The sequence below is a fragment of the Arachis hypogaea genome, chromosome 18 (assembly GCF_003086295.3).
Source record: "Arachis hypogaea cultivar Tifrunner chromosome 18, arahy.Tifrunner.gnm2.J5K5, whole genome shotgun sequence".
Lineage (NCBI taxonomy): Eukaryota > Viridiplantae > Streptophyta > Magnoliopsida > Fabales > Fabaceae > Arachis > Arachis hypogaea.
In genome coordinates this window covers 106,490,376-106,509,581 of record NC_092053.1, presented here as the reverse complement: position 1 = coordinate 106,509,581, position 19,206 = coordinate 106,490,376, and the positions used below count along the sequence as shown (strand labels likewise).

Below are 19,206 nucleotides of genomic sequence, written 5' to 3'. Positions count from 1 at the left end.
TTTATTTTGTGACTCCACATGATCATGAACCTAAGAAAACATGAAAAACAATAAAAATAAGAATTAGATAAACATTGGGTTGCCTCCCAACAAGCGCTTCTTTAATGTCAATAGCTTGACAGTGGGCTCTCATGGAGCCTCACAGATGTGCAGAGCTTTGTTGAGACTCTCCAACACCAAACTTAGAGTTTGGATATGGGAGTTCAACACCAAACTTAGAGTTTGGTTGTGGCCTCCCAACACCAAACTTAGAGTTTGACTGTGGGGGCTCTGGTTGACTCTGCTTTGAGAGAAGCTTTTCAAGCTTCCTCTCCATGGTTGCAGAGGGAGATCCTTGAGTTTTGAATACAAGGGAGTTCTCATTCCATTGAAGGACTATTTCACCTCTGTCAACATCGATCACAGCTCTTGCTGTGGCCAGGAAAGGTCTTCCTAGGATGATGGATTCATCCTCTTCCTTTCCAGTATCCAGGACTATGAAATCAGCAGGGATGTAAAGGCCCTCAACCTTTACTAAAACGTCCTCTACTTGTCCATAAGCCTGTCTTCTTGAGCTGTCTGCCATCTCTAGTGAGATTTTAGCAGCTTGCACCCCATAGATTCCCAGTTTCTCTATTACAGAGAGGGGCATGAGGTTTATTCCTGAACCAAGGTCACACAGAGCCTTAAAGATCATGGTGCCTATGGTACATGGTATTATGAACTTTCCAGGATCCTGTCTCTTCTGAGGCAATGTCAGTTGATCCAGATCACTTAGTTCATTGATAAACAAGGGAGGTTCAACTTCCCAAGCATCAATGCCAAACAATTTGGCATTCAGCTTCATGATTGCACCAAGAAACTTGGCAGTTTGCTCTTCAGTAACATCCTCATTCTCTTCAGAAGAGGAATACTCATCAGAGCTCATGAAGGGCATAAGGAGGTTCAATGGAATCTCTATGGTCTCTAGATGAGTCTCAGATTCCTTTGGTTCCTCAGAGGGAAGCTCCTTATTGACCACTGGACGTCCCAGGAGGTCTTCCTCCTTGGGATTCACGTCCTCTCCTCTCCTCACAGTTTCGGCCATGGCGCTTATGTCAATGGCCTTGCACTCTCCTTTTGGGTTCTCTTCTGTATTGCTTGGGAGAGTACTAGGAGGGATTTCAGTGATCCTTTTACTCAGCTGGCCCACTTGTGCTTCCAAATTTCTAATGGAAGACCTTGTTTCATTCATGAAACTTACAGTGGTCTTAGATAGATCAGAGACTAGATTTGCTAAATTAGAAGCATTTTGTTCAGAGTTCTCTGTCTGTTGCTGAGTTGATGATGGAAAAGGTTTATTATTGTTAAACCTATTTCTTCCACCATTATTAAAGCCTTGTTGAGGCTTTTGATCCTTCCATGAGAAATTTGGATGATTTCTCCATGTTGAGTTATAGGTGTTTCCATAAGGTTCACCTAAGTAATTTACCTCTGCTATTGCAGGGTTCTCAGGATCATAGGCTTCTTCTTCAGAAGATGCCTCTTGAGTACTGTTGGATGCAGCTTGCATTCCATGCAGACTCTGAGAAATCATATTGACTTACTGAGTCAATATTTTATTCTGAGCCAATATGGCATTCAGAGTATCAACCTCAAGAACTCCCTTCTTCATAGGCGTCCCATTGTTCACAGGATTCCTTTCAGAAGTGTACATGAACTGGTTATTAGCAACCATGTCAATGAGTTCTTGAGCTTCTGCAGGCGTTTTCTTTAGGTGAATGGATCCACCTGCAAAAGTATCCAGTGACATCTTTGATAGCTCAGATAAACCATCATAGAATATATCCAGGATGGTCCATTCTGAAAGCATGTCAGAAGGGCACTTTTTGGTCAACTGTTTGTATCTTTCCCAAGCTTCATAGAGGGATTCACCTTCTTTCTGTCTGAAGGTTTGAACATCAGCTCTAAGCTTGCTCAGCTTTTGAGGAGGAAAGTACTTGGCTAAGAAAGCCGTGACCAGCTTATCCCAAGAGTTCAGGCTGTCTTTGGGTTGAGAATCCAACCATAATCTAGCTCTGTCTCTTACAGCAAAAGGGAAAAGCATGAGCTTGTAGACTTCAGGATCTACTCCATTAGTCTTAACAGTATCACATATCTGCAAGAATTCAGTTAAGAACTGAAAAGGATCTTCAGATGGAAGTCCATGAAACTTGCAGTTCTGCTGCATCAGAGAAACTAATTGAGGTTTCAGCTCAAAGTTGTTTGCTCCAATGGCAGGAATGGAGATGCTTCTTCCATGTAAATTGGAATTAGGTGCAGTAAAGTCACCAAGCATCCTCCTTGCATTATTATTATTTTTGGCTGCCATCTCCTCTGCCTGTTCGAAAATTTCTGAAAGGTTATCTCTGGATTGTTGTATTTTAGCTTCTCTTAATTTTCTCTTCAGAGTCCTTTCAGGTTCTGGATCTGCTTCCACAAGAATGTTCTTATCCTTGCTCCTGCTCATATGACAAGGAAGAATGGCCAGAAAAATGATAATAATAATAGAGATTCTTTATACCACAGTATAGGGATCCCTTTGTGAGTGGAAGAGAAGGGGGAGACAAAGAATGTGATGTAAAGGAAGAAATGCAACTGTACGAATGGAAGAGATGTGAGATGAGATGTTAGGATATGAATGAATAAATAGAATAGAATGAAAGAGAAGGAGGGAATTTTCGAAAATTATTTTTGAAAAGGAGTTAGTGATTTTTGAAAATGGTTTTTTGAAAAATTGTTAGTAATTTTCGAAAATTAAGTTTTAAAAATTAAAATAATTAATAAAGGTGACAAACAACCCTAAACCCTAAACCCTCAAGAAGACCCCTCAAGAAGCACAAGACCTCATTAACATGGTGACAAACAACCAATACTTCTACTCTTCAGAAAGGCATACAACTCCAAAGAGAGGAGTAATGGAGCTTGAGGGAGTAGATGCTATCCTGGCCCAGAACAAGCTCATGCACCAATAAATGGAGATGATGACTAAGAGAATGGAGAGATTGCAACTAGCTGCCTTAAGCACACAAAGCCAAGTGCAAGCCTCAAATGGAATCAAGCTGAAGAAGGTTTTGAGACATTCAACTATAAGCAATGGTGCACGAAATTGTGATGTCCAGGCTCGAACAATCCCTGGTAATGGCTCCAAAGCTTGGTGCTTTGATCTTAATTCATAATTGTCACAACTTCGATACAACTAACCAGCAAGTGCACTGGGTCGTCCAAGTAATACCTTACGTGAGTAAGGGTCGAATCCCACGGAGATTGTTGGTATGAAGCAAGCTATGGTCACCTTGTAAATCTCAGTCAGGCGGATATAAAGTGATAATGGTGTTTTCGAATATTATATAATAAAATAGGGATAGAGATACTTATGTAAATCATTGGTAGGAATTTCAGATAAGCGAATGGAGATGCTTTTCGTTCCTCTGAACCTCTGCTTTCCTGCTATCTTCATCCAATCAGTCTTACTCCTTCCCATGGCTGGCTTTATGCAAGGGCATCACCGTTGTCAGTGGCTACATCCCCTCCTCTCAGTGAATAATATGCTCACGCACCCTGTCACGGCACGGCTATTCATCTGTCGGTTCTCGATCATGCTGGAATAGGATTCACCCTCCTTTTGCGTCTGTCACTAACGCCCAGCACTCGCGAGTTTGAAGCTCGTCACAGTCATTCAATCATTGAATCCTACTCGGAATACCACAGACAAGGTTTAGACTTTCCGGATTCTCTTGAATGCCGCCATCATTCTAGCTTACGCCACGAAGATTCCGGTTAAGAGATCTAAGAGATATTCATTCTAGCTTAATTCATGTAGAACAGAAGTGTTTGTCAGGCACGCGTTCATAAGGGAGAAGGATGATGAGCGTCACACATAATCATCACCTTTATCACGTTCTTGGGTGCGAATGGATATCTTAGAAGAGAAATAAGAAGAATTGAATAGAAAACAGTAGTACTTTGCATTAATTTTTGAGGAACAGCAGAGCTCCACACCTTAATCTATGGAGTGTAGAAACTCTACCGTATGAAAATACATAAGTAAAGGTTCAGGCATGGCCGAGATGGCCAGCCCCCTAAAACGTGATCAATAGTCTCCTAAGATGAACAATGGATTAAAACTGAGACCAAAGATTCTTAATACAATAGTAAGAGGTCCTATTTATAATAAACTAGCTACTAGGGTTTACATGAGTGAGTAATTGATGCATAAATCCACTTTCTGGGCCCACTTGGTGTGTGTTTGGGCTGAGCTTAAGTGTTGCACGTGCAGAGGCCATTTGTGGAGTTGAACGCCAGTTTCTGTGCCAGTTTGGGCGTTCAACTCTGGTTTTGGATCCTTTTCTGGCGCTGGACGCCAGATTTGGGCAGAAGGCTGGCGTTGAACGCCAGTTTACGTCGTCAATTCTTGGCCAAAGTATGGACTATTATATATTTCTGGAAAGCCCTGGATGTCTACTTTCCAACGCAATTGGAAGCGCGCCATTTTGAGTTCTGTAGCTCCAGAAAATCCACTTTGAGTGCAGGGAGGTCAGAATCCAACAGCATCAGCAGTCCTTCTTCAACCTCTGAATCAGATTTCTGCTCAAGTCCCTCAATTTCAGCCAGAAAATACCTGAAATCACAGAAAAACACACAAACTCATAGTAAAGTCCAGAAATGTGAATTTAACATAAAAACTAATGAAAACATCCCTAAAAGTAACTAGATCCTACTAAAAACATACTAAAAACAATGTCAAAAAGCGTATAAATTATCCGCTCATCAAGCAACAAGGCCCTGAGCAAGTGCAATACATGAACAACACCTCAAGTTCGTCCAACATGACTCCTATGGTGATACATACAATCCATCATGGAGAAATTATTCTAACCTGAGGTGGGATGAGAACCAGAATCAAGGACAAAGGAACTCCAACACTAACAACTTTCGCAACACAAACAACAACTACCAACACCCATTAACAACAACGAATATAAAAAACCCCAAAACACACATTTTGAACCTCATAACACCTCACAGATGCCTCAGAATAACTTTTTCACACCCACATTCAACACACAAAACACCCCCTCAAATGCCCCCAACAATTTCCACCAACAACCATCTCATTCCACACAAACACAACCTCACCTAGACTTCCAAAAGATCTCTAATCTAGAATCAATGATGGAGAGGTTCATAAAATCCCAAGAAATGACAAACAAAAACCATGAAGCTTCAATAAGAAACCTTGAAAAACAAATAAGCCAAATAGCCAAGCAACATGTTGAGAAGCCAGCCAAGGCATTTCCAAGTGATACAGTCCCTAATCCAAAGGAGGAATGCAAAGCTACCAAATGGAAAGAATACAAGGCAATTACATTAAAAAGAGAGAAGATTGTGGAAACAGAAGCCACCATTTAGGAAGAGTATGACAGAGAAGCTCCAAAAGAGAAGGTTGAGGAACGAAGTGAGAGGGATCATAAGACCATAGGCCCACAAACCTTAAAGGAAGACAAGAGCATCCTTGAACCACAAACACAAGAATAGAAGGAAGAGGTGAAACCATGTGCCCCCAAACTTCCATATCCTCAAAGATCCAAGGGAGAAGACAAGGAGAAACAATACTCTAAATTCTTAGAGGTATTCAAAACACCCCACATTAACCTTCCTTTCATAGAAGCCCTTGAACAGATGCCATTATATGCCAAGTTTATGAAAGAGCTGCTGTCAAAGAAAAGGTCCTTGGAGGAAGGCCAAACTGTTATGCTGACAAAAGAGTGTAGTGCTATCATCCATAAAAGCCTCCCAGTGAAAAAAAAAGATCCTGGAAGTTTTTATATTCCTTGCACCATAGGAAAAATAACAATCGAGAAGTCATTCTGTGACCTTGGTGCAAGCATAAACTTGATGCCTTTGTCTCTCATGAAGAAACTTCAAATTCATGAGTTAAAATTCACATGGATAGCTCTCCAGATGGCTGATAAATCCATCAAGCAAGCACTTGGGGTGGTGGAGAATGTACTGGTGAAAGTAAGGAAGTTTTTCCTTCTAGTTGACTTCGTGATCCTTGACATGGAGGAGGATTGCAACACCCCTATCATCTTGGGAAGACCATTTCTAACTACAGGAAGAGCACTGATAGAGGTTGAAAGAGGAGAATTGATGCTAAGAGTGCATAATGAGCATCTAGTATTCAATGTCTTCAAGAACTTGCAAGATCCCGACCAAGAAAAGGAATGCATGAAGATTGATGATGGAGACCCAAACTCGAAAGAGACATCCAAGGAGTCGCCTTCAGAACTCCTAAGCCCATTCTTGAAGAAGAAGAAAGAAGCTGAAGAGATGCAAAGGGCTCAGGGAGTCAGAGAGGCCAAAGAAGACCCACAAGCAAAACTTCCAACTGTGATAATCAACAAGAAAGCTCCTGATATTAAGCCTACCAAGAAAGAAGCACCATCTAAAAAGGGGAAGAGTCCTAAGAAGAAGGTCCCAAGAGGTTGGAGGAATAAGAAAATCCCAACTGAAGGCTTTTCACCTAGGGATAAGGTGATGTTGAGCTACCAATCAAGGGAGGAACCTCCACAACTATCCAAGATCCCATCACTAGAGCATGCTGAGATAATCAAAGAAAGCACTGGAAGAAAGCTCACTGTGAGAGGAGAAAAGCTGAGGCACTATGAGCATCAACTTTTCTAACAGGAGACAACCGTCAAGCTAGTGACGTTAAAGAAGCACTTCATGGGAGGCAACCCATGTTTAATATCCTTTTATTTTATGTTTTAGTAGTTAGCAATAAAGTGGTTTTCATTGTGAATTCAAAATCCTAAAAACAATTTGCTGCATGATTATGAGAAACTTGCATGAAGCATATAGTGAACATCAAAATTGGTGTGCCCAGAGGCACCCTAAGAAAGGCTCATAAAACATTTAATATGTATATCTTAGGAGTCAAAATTATTCATTCTTGCTCCACACCACCAAAAACTATGTTTGGTGTTCCACATATATTTTATTCACAGTCATTCGGAATCAATGTTTAAGGACTTGAATCACTTGAAAATAATTAGTTTAGTTTAGTTGTTTTATAAATTTGAATGATAGTAAAAATATTTTGTTTTCCCGCCATGAGCTCTAAACATAATTTTGAATTGTGTTTTGAAGGGGGAATCTTGAAGAATGATTGATGGAAGTGATTAATGAGGCTAGGGGTTCAGTTACTTTTGACAAGGGAGCTAGGAACTTCTAACACTTATGGTAACTAGTCACGTGCACCTTAGACTCTGCTCATTGGGAAGCGCAATTCTGCATGCATTAGCTAGTTAATTTTGTCTCATCTCCCTTCACGAAGACTGAACTCAACCACCCCAACTACATACATTTCCAATCCATGTCCTCATTTTCCACAACATGCACACCATTTGATCCCCCACAACATTGATCTTAACCATTCATTATGAACACCCCCACCTATAAATACATGAGCCACTCGAACTCACACTCTATCTCCTTTGCATTCATATTTTACTTCTTGCTTCCTTATTCCAATCCCCAAGTCTCACATTCTTGCCTTCATATTCCAAGCCCTTGCTTCCATACTCCATTCGGCCACTTACCTCATATTAAGTCCACTTGCTTGCTCTCTCCTCATTTAACATTCTTCAATATATTCAACACTCTCATTGACTTCAACTCATTCTCATAGCCTCTTCCTCTAGGACCAAGAATAACAAAGGGAAACAAGTAGTAGAGCAACTCGAGTTGGAGGGAGGAAGATTCAAATCTCACTTCCACTAAGGACAATTCTATGGGTGGATGATCAAGAAGGAAGCAATTCTCGAAGCACCTTTCAACCTTGAAAGTATCTCCCCTTCAATGAGGGAAGATATTGAAAATAGCAGGTGGGAACATCTGTGTAATCTACTAACATGGGTTAGCTTAAGGTTGGTTCAGAAATTCTATGCCAACACTGTGAGAGAACATGAAGGCGATCCACCCTTCAAAAGCTATGTGCGAGGGGTGGAATTGGACTTTAGTCCTAAGTCCATAAAGAAGGTTCTCAATATTAAACGGAGAGCTTTTGAGCAGCCAAGCTACGAAGACAGACTCAACAATGACCCTCAACATGAGGATGTATCTAGTGATATTTGCATGCTAGGCACTGACTGGAAGAGAGACTCCCATGGAAGGCCGAAATAACTAAGGAGAGGAAACATCATCCCTGAGGCAAAAGGATGGTTTGAACTTGTAAGGAGGTCAATCCTCCCCACCTCAAACACATCCAACTCATTATAAAAAGAGCCATCATGATACATTGTATCATGAAAGGTGGAGAAATTGATGTGCCTGCCACCATTGCCGAAAGTATACAAGACATAGCCGAGAGCATGGAGGAAGGAGCAAGACTAGGCCATCCTAGCACCATTTACCTCTTGTGTGAAAAGGCCGGGGTCGTGTTTGAGGATGCTGACACCACTTGGGTTCCTATGGCCAAGCCTATAAATAGACTTAGGATGGAGAAGATCTTAAGTATTCATCCAGAAAGAAAGGCTCAAAATAAGAGAAGAGAATAAAGACAAAAGGAGGAGCACATGCCCAAAGCCATGGAGCAAGAACAAGCACCCTTTGACATGTCCCAAATCCAACATGCAATTGATGGTATATCAAGACAATACGCAGAAGCTCAAGATCAACAGAGGAGCTTTCAAATGCAAATGTCGGATTTGCAAAGGGGATGTCAAGCTCAAGTGATGGACCAGCAAAGAGAGCTACAAATCCAATTGATGGAGCAGCAAAACCAATATTACAATCAGCTCTGCGAGTCCATCAACAATGTAAATTAGAAACAAGCTCAACAAGCAGAATCCATCGACAAGTTGCTTCAAAAACAAGCTCACCAGGATAAATGTCTTCAAGAGATGCATCAGCGGCAACATGCACATCACAAGGTGTATAGTGAGTACAGAGTGCTTCAAGAAGGAAGACATATAAACAGGGTTGAGTATGACATGAATACTCAAGTTAAGCTCAATTACTTAGTTGGTCACTTTCCCCTGCTGAACCCGGGGATCAAAACATATGACAAAGTTCACAGTGGGCTAGAGACCTGAGAGACAGAAAGGGCAATGCAAAATGAAGAGAAGTTGAAGCAAAAACTGGAAGATGCTGGATTCTAGAGGAGGCTAAAGAAAAAGAGCCTAGAGCTAGGAAACACGAGCAACCAAGAAGAAGCAGATCAAGAAGAAGGGAAGGCAAAGAAAAGAGGAAAGCAAGTAGAGGCCAGCAAGAAAAGAAAAGAATGAAAGGTGGTGAAGTTCCTTCTTTCTCCTTAGTATTCAATAAGGAAATGCATGTATGAAATAGGACATGCCTCTAATTCATAAGTCATTTCATATTGAGTGTTTGCATTTTGTTTCCTTTAGGTTCTCTAGCTTGTTCACTAGTTTTTGCACTTGAATCACCGCATCAAGACTTGACTATATGTTTGATTCTCAAGTTTAAATAAAGAAAAAATTGTTATGGAAAGCAAGAGTAAGGTCCAACCTTGTGAAGGATGAATAAAGTCCTAGTATGTGGTGGTATATACTGACTCAATTAGTTGGTTTAGGAATAACGTTAAAGGGTGGCATGATTCTTTAGGTATGAGCTTGACATGCATTCTATAAGACCTAGTGAATAAAAAGATCCTTGTAAAATAAAGAAAGTGAAAAAGAGAAAGAAGCAAAAGGAAATAACCAATCAGGCTAGGCATCAATAGCTTGAGATTTTGGATATATGTCTGTGATACTCTTGTACAAAGATAAGCTTGGATGACTAAGTTCTAAGGGGTGTTTCATGATGACTTGCATCAACTACCCCTTTCTCTTATCTAAAAGGACTATAAAAAGAGTGTAATTTCATTCAATCAATGCAATTTTATGAGCTAAATGGTAAATATTATGGTACATTGCTTTTAAATGAGTTTTTTCTGAATTTTAGGTGAAAAGAGCAACAAAGGAAGAAGGAAGCAAGAAAGGGGAGCTTGGCGTGTGAACTGGGCGTGCCACTTGGTGTAAACGCCCACACTTTGAATGGGTGTGGCACGCCAACCAAGGGGCGTGGCACGCCAGTTTACAAATCCAGAAGGCACAATGCAAGAATTACAATGGGCGTGCACTTGACATCGAAGGCATGGAACACTAGTTAGCCAGTCCAGAGAAGAAGTCCATGGAGCTCACTATGGGCGTGGCACGCCAAGGCCAGGCGTGGCACGCCAGTTATAAACTCCAGAGAAGGGACAAAGAGCTTTACTATGGGCGTGGCACGCCAGTTATACTTTCCAGAGAGCACTTTTGAAGACCACAAGGGAAGCGTGGCACGCCAGCTCCATTATAAATACTGGGCATGCCACTTGAGATCGAAGGCGTGGCACGCCAGTTCATTGCTCCAGAGAAGGGAATTGAAGGCCCAACACTCGGCGTGCCACTTGGGTTCAAAGGCGTGGCACGCCAATTTGGCTCGTGACTGGGGTGTGCCATTTGAGTTCTAGGCGTGGCACGCCAAGCTTGGAGAATCTCAACATTATCATGGGCGTGCCACTTGGGCTTGGAAGCGTGGCACGCTAGTTCAAATGAGCAGAGATAAATAAAGGGCTAAGCAATACTGGACGTGCCACTTGATGTCAAAGGCGTGGCACGCCAACCTTAATTGTGACTTGGGCATGCTACTTGGGTTCTAGGCGTGGCACACCAAGTTTGAAAGAATGCAGTTCCAATATGGGTGTGCCATTTGATGTCGAAGGCGTGGCACACCAACTCTAGTATCCAAGGAAGAAGAACAAAGGGCGTGCCACTTGGGACTTAAGGCGTGGCATGCCAGAGAAACTTAGCCATGCATCATCATGGGCGTGGCACGCCAATAGAATTTTCCAGGAAAGAAAATGAAGCACTCATCAAAGGCGTGGCACGCCAATGTTATATTCCAGAAGGAAGAAGAAGAGCCACACTAAGGGCATGGCACGCCAGACCTGGGTGTGCCACGCTAGTGCAAGTTTCCAGGAGAGGATGATCAAGCTTACTATGGGTGTGGCACGCTAGACCTGGGCGTGCCACGCCAGTTCAAGTTTCCAGAAAAAGAAGAGCAAAGGAATGACCCTGGGCGTGCCACTTAAGTTCGAATGCGTGGCACGCCAGGTTAGTTGGACAAAGGGGGCGTGGCACTTGGAAGCCAGGCGTGGCGCGCCAAGCCAAGCTAAAAAGCTAGGCGTGGCACGCCATTTAAATGCCAAGCACACGCCAAGCACCTGACCCATTTTATTAGTTTTTCTCTTTTATTTCAAGTGTAATTTTTCATTTCCTCTTTTGTAATTTTCTTTTTTTAGTAGGAGTAGTATAAATACCCCCTGAGAGTACTGGAAAGGGGGTTGGCAAGTGGGTTAGAAAGTTAGATTGGATAGTTAGCTTTACTTCTACACTTCATCTTCTCCATCCCTTGTACTTTTCTCTAAGCTATGAAAAGCTAAACTCCCTCTCATTGGAGAGGGAGCTCTGTTGTACTTGGTGGATTAATGATAGTGAATTTCTTCTTCTCTTCATCTTTTCTTTGATTTGCTAGAAGAAAATTCGTTCTTCATGCTAGTGTTCAATCATCTTGGGAAAGAGGTTGAATGCAAAATAGGTTTCATGGGAACCTTGGAAAAGGAAACATGAAACCATGCTTGAAATTCCTTCTCACAATTGAGTAGATCTGGGTTTAGGGATTGGATATGGTGACATATAATCCACCCACTATTTGGATCTATGAGGATGTGTGGTATAATCAGAGACCACGCATATCTCTCTTCATGAGCAATTTGACTAAGGAATTGGCTGATTATCAAGATTTGAGATATTGAATTACCAAGGAATTGGGGTTCAATCAATCATGATTGCCAAGAGGTCAATGAGTTACATGATTAAAGATGAGATGATCTAGATTTAATCCAAAGAGAGCAACATCTCTTAATCCCAATGAATTTCCCCTATCCTTATCTTTCCTATTCTTTATAGCTTTCTTTAATTTCTGCTATTCCCCATTCCCCAATTGCTATTCAGTCATTTATGTTTCAACACTTTACATTCTTGTCATTTACTTTTCTGCACTTTATTGCTTTCCTTTACCTTTAAGTCATTTACATTTCTGTTCATTTAGAATTCTGCACTCACAATCTCTATTGTTTGGCTTGACTAATTCACCCATTGATTAAAATTGCTCAAATCTACCAATCTCTGTGGGATTCGACCCCACTCCTAGTGGGTTATTACTTGACGATATTTGGTGCGCTTGCCAAAGAACGAATTCATTTTATATGGGGAGTGAATTCCGGTCATCATTTCATCACCTAGTAACTTGGGTTAACTAATCCGGGATTGCCAACTGAAAGTCCACAATCAAAAGCTACTTTGTAACAAAGCATTAAGTAACCCAAAGAGGTGCTGGGCACTAATGTCCAAAGAATGAATGCAAGCCAAATGCTTGTGGTGTGTATGTGTTAAGGAGAGGATTGAGCAAGTATGCCCTTAGGGGTGCTTTAACACCTAGCATCTTGAACCAACTGGTTCGGGAATATTGACTAAAAGCTTACTATAAAGGGTTGCCTTAACACAAAGTACTTAGCCTCAATAAAGTAATAAGCTTCCCTCAAAAGAAAAGAAAACAGGAAAGCTCAAACCAAGGATCACACAACAATGAGTCTCATAGAATGCAACAAAGCTAATATCCAAGAGAATATTATAACTCGGAGACCAAAAAGAAGAACCATTAAGGAGGTGATGCATGAAAAATCCCATTAGCCAGTATTGAAAGTTGTCTCAATAAGGACTTATGTTTCTCTGTTCTTTCATTACTTTTCTTGTGTTTCATTCCTTGCTTGGGGACAAGCAAGATCTAAGTTTGGTGTTGTGATGCCAGCACATCTTGACTAGTTTTACAAGCCATTTTAGTTATATTATAACTTAGTTTCATGCATTTCTTAGGTAATAAGCAAGCATTTGCACTTAATTTCTTTGTATGCATTCATGCATCAAAAGTGTGGTGAAATCAGGAGAATATGAGAGCTTATGAAGAATGATTTAGTTAAGTTAATCAAGTAGTTTTTATGGCCTTTAAAAGAAGGTTTTGCATGGTTATGAACTTCAAACTTTGATGCACCTTCTTTGGTTTGTCATAGGGGAAGCTGAGGCAGAGACATTGAGCCCTGGAGAAGCAAGTAGGAGTGTGCAAAAAAACTGGTTTCACTGAACTAAATTGAAACTGAACTAAAACTGTTTTAAGTAAACCAGTTTTTTTAAACAAAAAACTGAACTGAAACCATAGTTTTTATGGTTCAGTTTAGTTTTAAACCAAATTAAAACTGGTTTTATTTAAACTCTAAAATTAGTTTTTACATACTCTTTCTCTCTCTCTCTCTCTCTCTCTCTCTTCCCTTCCTCTCTCTCTCTCTCCTCTTTCTCCCCCTCCTCTCTCCCTTCTCTCTCTTTCCCTTTCTTCCTTCTCTCCCTTTCTCTCTCTCTCTCTCTCTCTCTCTCTCTCTCTCCCCTTCTCTCTTTCTTTTCCATCTATCTCTCTTTCTCCCTCTCCTCTCTCTCTCTCTCCCTCCTTTCCCTCTCTCTTCCCCTTTCTTTCTCTCTCTCTCTCCTCTCCCTCCTCTCTCTTCCCCTCCCATCCCTCTTCGTCTCTCTCTCTCTCTCTTTCTCCCTCTCTCTCTCTTTTCCCTCCTCTCCCTTTCTCTTTCCCTTCCTTTCTCTCTCCTCCCTTCTCTCTTCCTTTCTCTCTCACTCCCTCCTTTTCCTCACTCTCCCCTTTTCTTTCTCTCTCTCTCTCTCGCCTCTCCCTCCTCTCTCTCCCCCTCCCATCTCTCTTTGTCTTTCTCTCTCTTTATCCCTCTCTCTCTCTCCTTTTCCTCCTCTCCCTCTTTCTCCCCCTTCCTTTTTCTCTCTCTCCTCCCTTCTCTCTTTCTGTCTCTCTCTCCCTCCTTTTCCTCACTCTCCCCTTTCATTTCTCTCTCTCTCTCTCTCCCTCTTTCTTCCTCTCTCCCTCTCTCTCTCTCTCTCTCTCCTTCTCCTCTTTCTTTCTATCCTTTCGCTCTCTCTCCTTTTCCTCTCATTCTCTCTCCCTCTCTTTCCTTTTTCTCCCCTTTCCCTCGTTCCCCATCCCTTCCCCCTTCTCTCTCTCTCTCTTTCCCTCCCTCCCTTCCCCTTTCTCTCTCTCTCTCTCTCTTCCCTCTCTCTCCCCTTTTGTTTCTCTCTCTCCCTCCCTTCTATCTTTCTTTCTCTCTCTCTCTCTCTCTCTCTCTCTCTCTCTTTCTCCTTTTTCCCTTTTCTCTCTTTCTTCTCCCTCCTCTCTCTCTTTCTCCTCTTTCTTCCCTTCCTTTCTCTCTTTTCTCTTTCTCTCTCAAACTTCTCTCACTCTATATCCCTCTTCTCTCTCTCTCCTCTTTTCTCCAAAATAAGAGAGAGAAAGAGGAAGAGAGAAAAGAGAAAAAAAGAAGAGAGAAGGAGAGATAGGAAAAAGAGAGAGAGAAGGAGGAGGATGAGAGAGAAAAAGAGAGAGAATGGAGGGGAGAAAGAGCACAAGAGAGAGAGGGAGATAAAGTGAGAAATAGAGAGGGATGTGGGAGAGAGAATGAGAGAAAGGGATAGAGAGAGAAAAATGATGGAGAGAGAAAGAAAGGGGAGGGAGAGAGAGAGAGAGAGAGAGAGAGAGAGAGAGAGAGAGAAGAGGGGAAGAGAGAGGAAGATAAGAAGAGAGGAGGGGAGAAAGAGAGAGGAGGACAAAGAGAGGAGAAGGGGAGAAAAAGGGAAAGAGAGAGAAAAGAAGAAGAGTGAGAGGGGAAGGAGAGAGAGACAGGAGGGAGAGAGAGAGAGAGAAGAGGAGAAAGAGAGAAAGAGGGGAAGAAAAGAGAAAAAAGGAGAGAGAAAAAGAGAGAAAGAGAGAGGGGGAGGGAGAGAGAGGGAGAGAATTAGAGAGAGAGAGAGGGAGGGAGAGAGAGCAGAAGAAAGAGAATGTAAAATATAATTTTGTATATGTTAAGAGAGAGAGGGAGCGAGAGAGAGAGAGAGAGAAAGGGAGAGAAGAAGAGAGAGAGAGAGACGAAGAGTGGAAGGAGAGAGAGGGAGAGAAGGGAGATAGAGAGAGGAGGGGAGAGAGAGGGAGAGAAGAAGACAGAGAGAGAGAGGGAGAATGGAAGGAGAGAGAGAGAGAGAGAGAGAGAGAGAGAGAGAGAGAAGGGGGAGGGAGAGAGAGAGGGGGAGTGAGAAAATGTAAAAACTAATTTTATATATGTTAAAAGTTAAAACTAGTTTTAGCCTATAAACCAGTTTAAACTGGTTTTTTCAATTAAAACTGGTTTTATTTTCATGAACTAGTTTAAACTGGTGCGCTGTATTGTAAAATGGTTTAAAACCAGTTTCTTATTTGACAAAGTAGTTTGGTTCAGTTTCTAAACAATTTAAAATGGTTTAGTGCAGTTTCAGTTCAGTTTATGGAAAAACTAAACCATGAACACCCCTATAAGCAAGAATGCAAGCTCATTCAAGGAGCAAACAGCACCCAAACTAGCACTCTCTAGCAAGCTTGCAGGAGAGCGCCAACCTCAACAATTAACCTTAGCAATTGGCGCTCCTTACCAGCGCTCTCCAGCAGGCTTGCTGGAGAGCGCCAGCACCAACCATGCCAGAACCAAGCTTGTCAAGACCCTTGTCATGACACCATCAAGCCTCCCCATCCCAACCTTGTTAGTACACCATCAAGCCTCACCACCCAAACCTTGTCATGACACCATCCAAACCTCAACACCACACCATACCAACCTTGTCAAGACCATCACCACACCACACTCCAACCTTGTCACAACTACATTGCCTCACCCTCAACCCACGCTCCCCACCCTACCACGCTCTCTACTAGTGCTCTCCAGCAAGCTTGCTGGAGAGCGCCACTTCCTCATACCCCCACCATAACCTCACCACACCAATTTTGTCACTCACCCTTACCTAGACCACGCTCGTTCCTAGCGCTCTCCTGCTGGAGAGCGCCACCTTCATACACCTATGTCCCTTATGACCAGCGTTCTTCACCAGCACTCTTCAGCAAGCTTGCTGGAGAGCGCCACTCTCCCATACACCAACCACCATGACACCAACAAATCTTGACACACCCCTTGTCACAAGCAACAACCAAAGGCCACGCTTTCCATCTCAAGCTCCCTCAAGAGCACCAAGACAAGCACACCAAGATCAGTGTCACGCTCGTTTTGGGCGCTCTCCTGCAAGCTTGCTGGAGAGCGCCAATCATCAACAAAGGGCAGATAGTGTCATACTCTCAAGGGGCGCTCATGAGCAAACTTAGCACTCTCCTGGAAGTGCAAACGCTCACCTACCACGCTCGCACTCAAGCTCTTCAGGGAGAGTCTTCGATGAACAATTTAAAAGAGGAAATGAAGCCTAGTGCCACGCTCTCAAGCAGCGCTCTCCAGCAAGCTTGCTGTAGAGCGCCAATCCTCATGCACACAACGCTCTCTTGGTGATGCTCATGAAAGAGCGTAGTGCTCTCCTTGAAGGTGCCAACGCTCGCAACTAGCGCTCGGACCCAAGTTCGCAAGCGAGCGTCTTCGATGCTTACTTCAAAGAAGAACTGAACCACTTGTACTTGGCGCTCACTTTTTAAGTTCACTAACAAGCACCAGGCCCAAGCGTCAGAATGAAGGCCAAAGGCCCAGAGGAAGTAAATCAAGTAAATACTTGGGAAAAGCACTATAAATAGATGAAGTTTTAAACTCATTGGGGGCTTGCAGAGTGGACTAGACCACTACACTTTACATTTGTTTGCTTGTACTTAGTTTTCATTTTATTTTTCATGCACTTTCAATTTCTTTCAAGGTTTCCTAGAGCGATGATCAACTAAACCCCCACTCATTAGGGGGAGGAGCTCTGTTTTAATTCCAATGAATGCATGAAATTCTTCTTCTTCTCAATCCGCTTGTTGTTATCTAAGGGAAAGCTTTTGTTCTTCAAAGATTCAATCACTACCGAGAGGGGGTTGGATCTACTTGAATCTCTATGTGAGCCTTGAAAAGGGGATCATAAGATTCAGTTTGAGGCTTCTCCCTCATAACTCTTTTGATCAATACATTCTTAGTTGGTACGTGACATATAACCTCTTTGAATTGAGATCCTAAGGGTTGTGTGGCTCTTGGATTAGAAATTGAGCTTCAACTCTTCTCATGAACAATTAGATCATGAGATTGGCAATTGATTGTGTTAAGATAAATTAAGTTTTCAAGAGATTGGAATTCAATTATTTACAATCCACCATAGATCTACTTCATATGATTGAGAAAGAAGTTGAGACCCATTGATTCATGAAGGATCATAACATCTCTGATCCCTAATGAATCTCACCCATTATATTTCTTCACTTTAATTCTTCTGAATGTCTAATTTCCTTTAATTCCCAATACTTAGAACCCCTTTAATTTCATGCAATTTACAATTCATTGTCATTTACATTTATGCCTTTATTTTCTTGTTATTTAAGTTTCCGCTCGTTACTATTCCGTAATTTACTTTCAGCCCTTTATTATTCAGTCATTTACATTCAGCACTCTTAACTTCTATGTCATTTACTTTTCTGTTGAGTTAATCACCCAAAATCATCAAATATTTGTTTGACTAGAGAAATTATTTAACTAAAGTTGCTTAATCCATCAATCCCTGTGGGATCGACCTCACTCAACAGTGAGTTATTACTTGACTATTTGGTATACTTGTCGGAGGAATTTATGTTACATAAATTCTACTCATCACCTCGCTGAGATGAAGAAAGGCAACCCAGGTCACAGACAAACAAGGAGCTCAAAAAGCCCTTCAAGCTAACACCAAAGTTCGACTCCTACACAAAATTTAATACCAAAAAGGAGGATATAATCAAAGCAATCCTTCACAATAAACTCATAAAACCACCAAGTAAGGCAGGAACTTAGCAAGACAAAAAATTTGTGGACAAAACCAAGCACTGCGCGTTTCACCAGAAGTTCGGTCACACGACTGATGAATGCGTGGTGGCCAAAGATCTGCTAGAGAGACTAGCACGATAAGAACTATTGGATAAGTATGTCAGCAGTAGAATGCAATGAGACTCCTCGGCCTCGGCAGCCACTAAGCATCAGACAACGAACACTGAAAAAGACCAGTGGCAGCATGATAGCCAACCCCAACCACCCAAGAAAATTATCAATTACATATCAAGAGGTTTGCATGTGGTGGAGATACAAGTTTGACCAGGAAAAGAGGCTACCGAACTATGCTGACATTACAAGATGACATAATATCACAAACACCTACTATCCACATTCCGAAAATCACCTTCGCAAACAAAGATTTTGAATCTAAAACTTCCAACCTCGATGATCTAGTAGTAATCTCATTGACAACAGGAGACTTAGTGATTCGAAAAGTACTCCTGGATCCAGGAAGCAGTGCCGATGTCATGTTCCTGTCCACTTTAAAAAAGATGAAGTTAAATGACAAAGAGCTATAACCATCCTCTAGAAAATTTGTCGGATTCTTCGGAAATAGAGTCCCTATAATAGGTTATGTTTGGGTGAGGACGACCTTAGGGGAGTATCCTCCTTCTAAAACTTTAGATATACATTATTTGGTTGTTGATTGCTTTAGTCCTTATAATATTATACTAGAAAGACCATCTTTAAATGCCTTCGAAGCTATAGTCTCCACAATTCATTTGTGTATTAAGTTTTGCTTACAGGATGGATCCATAGCAACAATACATTTGGACAAAAAGGAAGCAAGGCAATGTTACAATGCATGGCTTAAAATGAAACAACCACCAACACCGAGAATAAATTTGGTCTACAATACTAATGATATACCAGAATTATCCGAACTGGATCCTCGGACCAATCAAGAACAGCGACCTATTCCAATTGACGATCTTTGCAAGGTAAGCATCTCTAACAAGGAAAAGCAAAATACTAACATCGGTTCTGCTCTATCTGCAGAATATGTGAAGCAAATCACCAATTTACTCCAGGCAAATGCTGACATATTCACTTGGACCCCAGCTGACATGCCAGGGATAAACCTGGAAGTCGTAAGTCATAAATTCGCTCTAGATCCCAAAGCTAACCCAGTAAAGCAAAAGAAGAGACATTTAGGACATTTACTAAGTGCAGGATTCATTTGA

General features: G+C 41.8%; 1 non-coding gene across 1 annotated transcript; it reads left to right on the top strand.

Annotated features, from left to right (window-relative positions):
- Positions 1-1,825: 1,825 nt before the first annotated feature.
- On the top strand, positions 1,826-1,933 carry LOC112773410 (small nucleolar RNA R71). Its single transcript, XR_003187961.1, has one exon. It is a non-coding gene; the product is annotated as a small nucleolar RNA R71 (small nucleolar RNA).
- The last annotated feature ends 17,273 nt before the right edge of the window (positions 1,934-19,206 follow it).